At 37.5% G+C, this 6,000-nt stretch overlaps 1 pseudogene; it reads right to left on the bottom strand.

Moving 5' to 3' along the window:
- Positions 1–707: 707 nt before the first annotated feature.
- Positions 708–5,376, bottom strand: LOC126583260 (myb family transcription factor PHL6-like; annotated as a pseudogene).
- Positions 5,377–6,000: the final 624 nt, after the last annotated feature.

Genomic DNA, 6,000 nt, shown 5'->3' with positions numbered 1-6,000 from the left:
TTTGCCAAATTCCGAAAGCGCAATGATTAGCCAAACAAACATAATCAACAATCAACACAAACCACTCCCGAAAGTAGCAAGAGAACAACTCATGCCGAGCCAAAATGCTCCAAAGCTCCTACTGTTCAACATCTTCTTTATATAGGCAAAATGTGAGCCAAGTTCAAGCAATGAACAAACTTGGCTACACCAACAACTTTCGTAAACATATAAGCGGGGTTGTCTTTAGTTGAAATCTTCTGGAGAATGATATCCCCTTCACCAACAACTTCACAAACAAAGTGATAACGCACATCTATGTGCTTAGTCCTCGCATGATGAACCTGATACTTAGCTAAATAAATAGCACTCTGACTATCACAATGCAACTCCACCTGCTTCTGATCAACCCCTAAATCTCTAATCAGTCTATGTATCCAAATGTCCTCCTTTATAGCTTCAGCAATTGCCATATATTCAGCCTCTGTGGTAGACAAGGCAACAGATGACTGCAAAATGAACCTCCAACAAACTGGCCCTTTAGCCATAGTAAACACATAGCCTGTAGTAGACTTCCTTTTATCCAAATCACCTGCATAGGAGGACATCCTATTCTTAAGGAGCACCCACACCTATTTCTCCAACACTCCAAAGCAAATTCGTGAGCAGGGTCTCAACATTTTATGCAACAAATGGATTTTTAATCAAATAGCTGATTGTCAGAATGATTGAACTAAAAAGTTGATTTTCTCTTCCTCTTATTACTACTTTCTGTCAAGAGACAAATCAGGCAATATTAATTCAATTGCTAATTTTAGCTACAAAAAGTTCAGAAGTTCTATACATGATACAAACAATGGAATTGAGACTAGAGGAATGGTGTTGATGAAGCAGTTATAACTGAGGATTTTCGACTGCACCCTCATCTGGTTTCTCTTCAAGACGGGGCCTTTTGGTGCCCGCCGACAGCTCAGAGTCACTACAGTCAGTAGCTTTATGCTTCAGTGATAGACGCGATGATGAGTCAGACTCAGCCAGTTGTGGGGGTGATACACAGGATGATGAAGAAGGCTGTTGCTCGGACACTTGAATGGAATTTGTTGTGAGAGATGACAAAACTTGCGGAGAAAGTAAAGCACTGCCGGCTTTCTGTTGATTCTCCAAGATCTTCTGCAAGTATTTTGCGTGATCCTCTATGCGTAGCTGAAGGGCCCTCTGAACCTATGTTTACGATGCAGGATATACAAGATCAAAACCGAAACTTTTTTAAATGACTCAAGGTCTGACCTACGTATACCATGAAACAGATATGCAGCCAGAAGAAAAAAAGGATACATCAACTGTGATCAACTTCAAATGAACTCTCACCTCAAGCTGCTCATGCAGTTGCTTTTGAACTTCCATTTGCAGGCGCAGAGCCTCCGTGATGGGAATGCTCCTGAGACAAGAAAGATGAAGTTTCACAGAACAAAATAATATCCAAACATCTGTTGAGAAAACTAGATATATATGAGAAGCAATACTGACCCTTTTCTACGTCCATCACTTTCGTTAATGGTTGAAGTAGCTTTCTTTTCTTCAGAGTTAGAGGCCTTCTTATCTAAGGAGTGAAGAGAAAAGTGCAGGTCAACAATTTGTATGAACATTCAGCTACATGCATTATCGGAAATCAGATCTGATCTTCTATTTAGCTGAAAAACCATCCTGTCAAACTATCTAGTGACATTTGATAAACATGATCAATCGACACCCCAAACTGAAACTACCAACCAATATCACATTCTAACTCGCTGAAGCCAAGGTAAACCTAAAACTAAGCCCTTCGAGAAACAAAGATTTCAAACCAATTACTGCATAATCATATTGGGGCCCGGTTAGTTCAGTTCTCATGTTGCAGCCAACTAGCAAATAAATTTTACTTCTAAAACACAGCTCAATTGCTGAGATTACGACTTGACAAAAGCTATGATTTGCTTTCGAAATCTGTTCCTTACCTTCCTTTTTCTCTGGCATGTACCTGGCAAGCCGGTATTTCTGCAGATAATTAGAAATTAACAATATACTGTCAAATAGCTAAAATAAGTACAACATTTTACTCTTACATCACCAAAAACTTAAAGACGAGTACCTGTAAGTGACTTTTCACATGATAAATGGTTAAGCCCTCAACATTCATAGCCTTTAATACACCTTTCGGAGTGGCCTCTGCATTTTAAATTACACTAGTGAGTGCTCCATAAAAATCGAAATAATGTTGGTAACTTCTGTAACCGAGAAATTTGTAATTTGATTAATAGAGTAACATATACAACTAGGGCTCCCATTGAAATGGAACGAAACCCGAGTTGAAAGTAGAATAGATGGTGCAGTACTTACTTTCAGCCCCATCAAGCCTGTTAACAGCCTCTATAAAACGCTCATGGAGCTCAGGTGTCCATCGCATTCTTGGCCTATGTGCAGAGGCTGGCCCAGGAGAGGGGTGACTTGAAAGAGCATCAACGAGTGGTGCTGTCACGCAAGAACCCTTACTACATGTCAGTCCTATAGCTGTGTTTGGTGAGGCTTGAGGAATCTCATATATTTCCTATAAAAACAACATAATGGAAGGCAAAAGTACTAGTAAATATATGACAAGATAAATATTAAATATCACCAAGAAATTCGAAACTGATTAAAAAACAAGCCATTTATAGTTCATCCATATCCAAAACTTATGTGATTAAAACTACAAGCCAGTAATATCTCTAAGTTTTTAGCAAATCCTATTTGATCAAAATGTAACTAAAGATGACTACATTTTACTTACATCAAGCCCGGGATTTTCTCCATTGTCCGTGATAGCTATGTCAAGTTGATCTGACAAAAATTGTAACTCTAATTGTTCTGTAAGTGCTAGAGCGTCAGTTCCACAACTAATATCATGGAAGCTTCCATGAGAGGCATCTCCATGCAAATTAAGAAAGTCTTTCATGAGATCCTCGGATTGTTCGTCATCATATTGATTGCTCGTATCCTCACTAAAAAGCAATGGTGATTTTGAATCAACAGCAGAATTGGACTGGCCGTATGTTGGAGGATGTGGAAGAAATGGAAATTTCCCAAGCTGCCGAGAGGTTTCAGAGCTCGATGAAGAAGACTGATACAAACTGGTACAGAAAACAGAAGAACGTGAAAATGGGCTCTTGGAATGTTGAACAGGAGATCCTCGCATATTAGTAGGAGAGCCAAGAGATTCTGCCCGTTTGAAAGGAGACACTCGTGGAGATGAACATTTACTGGCCGTGAAACTCCTGCCTTCTGATTCACTACCCAAAAAATCATGTATCGGGGAAGGAGAAGTACAGTATGATGATGTGACTCCTTTGGTAGTCTCACTTTGTGGTACAGAGATGACACCATGGTGACTCATGATTGCAGATGGAAGCCCAACCTTCATCAATCTATCAAATATGCGGTGCAATATGCCGACTTCTATTGGTGGAAATCTCTATATCTAGATTGAGAATAGATACACTGAATTAGAATTAAAGCTTCAACTTGATTAGCAAGATTGAGATATGGTAAGCAAAGGGTTTTAAGTTCAAATTCCACCCTAGGAGCCAGCAGAACCAAGAATCTACATTTCCACAAATAAGAAGTTTTCTTCAACTCAATCTACAGGGTAATAAAGTACTCCCACACCAGATGCTAGTTTCACTAATAAAAGAATCACGAACGAGTGATTGGGGTACATTTAATTGTATGGAGAAACTAGACCACCAACACGGACACGAAAGGAACTAGCTCAAATCTAAAGCACCAGTAAGTTGTATAAATAGAGCATGGTCTTCTCAGTTGGAAGACCATCTTCTAAGGTAGAAGATCTGCAGGAAAGATCACCAAAACAGGTGATCAGCATTATGGCATGGCATCTAATAACAAGACGAAAAAGATGACAAAAACATACAATCATTTTGGTCACTGATGGCACACTAACCTAACAAAATCAGAAAACCGTTCACGAACACCCTTGCAAATGCAATTTTTTTGTTTTTATAGCATCTGATAGGTAATGCACCAAGTATAGAGCAGAAAACTAATTGCGTATTGATCACCACATCTGAGTTAAATTTTCCTAAAATACCAGTTAAAGACTCCCGTTTACAATGTTCCTTGATTCAAATAGTTCTTAAAGATTATATCCCCCATTTCTCACTCGCAATTTAAACATTTCAAAATATTCGTGCCATCCCTCCACATGATTCTTAAGGGCACACAACTATCAAATTAAATTAACTTTGTGCCTCTTACTAATGGCCCTCTGCCATATCAAACCCTTATGTTGTTCCCTCCTTATTTGCAGAATTTAACCAAAAACTTTTGTTGCAATACCATAAGGACAAAAAAATTGCATTCATTTCGTTACTTCAATTAAAAAATTATGCCGTAGAGTTCATTTAAGCCTCAGTTAGAATTTCTCTAACCTTGGCCGAAGATTCAAACAACGACTTAAACCAGCAAAAATTCAAAACAGCACATGGAATCCTCGACCGGGGATCACTAATATCTTATGAAAAAATGTTTAGCCTTGGTCACTTGTAGAAGGTTAAAACTGTCAAATAGGATGAATACCCTTTTTCCCTAAACGAATAGGATCAACCATTAAAGATTGAACTCAACAGCCTATCCACAATCCATAGGATGATTCAGATTTACCCAACTATCAAGTCAGAATGCGAAAGTTTTCGCTCTAATTCATACTTTTTTGAAGATCTTAAAACTGAGTTTTCATCATGAAAAAAAAAAACTATGAAAAAATTTTCAAAAATCAGAAGAAATTAAAACATTATAGCATGGCAATAGGCTGTCAGTAATTTGAAAATATTCTCTCATATACTAATTAAACAGAAAGCCATATGACTCACCAGAGAAAAAGAAGAACAGTCACTGATTCGGAGAAAAGCGAGCAACTTGATGAAAATTTTCCAAATTTACAAAAACCCAACTTAGAAAAGATTCACACAAAGAAAATCTTACAGAAAATAAAAAAAAAAAAAAAAAAAAGCAGATAAATACAGATATAAACAAACAGATACATACATAGACATAGGAAACAGAAAAGAGATAAAGTTAGCACAACCAAGAGAGAGAGAGATTGATTGGATAAGAATATATACGGACCTGCGGGAGGGGAGAGATCTTTGTACTTCCAAAGTTTCTGAAACAGAGCAAATGAAATGCTGACTCACAGAGACACACATATAAATGTCTCACAATGTAAAACCAACAACGTTAACTTGTAAAGAAACTTGGGTTTTGAAACCTTTCTCTCTCTCTCTCTCTCTCTCTCTAAATTAAAAGATGAAAGCTTTAAGCTTGCAGTTGGCTGAAAAAAAATAATGTCCTCAATTGCTGTTTGCTGTTTGGGTTCGGCTGCGTAAATGATTGAGTTCGACCATGTGAGGACAAGATGGTGAACTTGGTCACGCGCTTTTTGAGGGGGAGGGCAGTCCACGCGCCAATTGGAGGTCGTACAAATTTACAAATTAGTTTCTCACAATTAACAAGGGATAAGGATTGTCTGCCCTCCTAGTTGTGGTGTCCTTCCATGCCCTCTTATTTTGTGCGGTCACGGTTAAGCCACGTCAATATTTTATATTAATTTTTTAATGAGATAATAAGACAAAAAATAATAAAAATATAAAATATTGACGTGGCTTAACCGTGACCGCACAAAATAGGAGGGCATGGAAGGACACCACAACTAGGAGGGTAGACAATCCTTGTCCATTAGCAAGTGGTTGTCTGTTCCTTGTTGCAATTTGATGTAGTCACCTTTGATTTATTCCATTTTTGTAATTATCACAGCAGCACTAATAAATCTAAATATGTGATATCCGAGCACTCTTTTTTTACTTTTTGGGTATCTTTTTTAATTTTTGTCCGATCAAATAAGTTGAAGAAAATCAAAAAGATATAAATTAACAAAATTTCTATACAAAGTAAAAATAAGTATATAAATAGCATATCGGTAAATTTAAT

This window comes from Malus sylvestris, chromosome 9, assembly GCF_916048215.2.
Source record: "Malus sylvestris chromosome 9, drMalSylv7.2, whole genome shotgun sequence".
NCBI lineage: Eukaryota > Viridiplantae > Streptophyta > Magnoliopsida > Rosales > Rosaceae > Malus > Malus sylvestris.
Note: the sequence above shows the minus strand (reverse complement) of the source record. Positions and strands in the feature narration are given on the sequence as shown.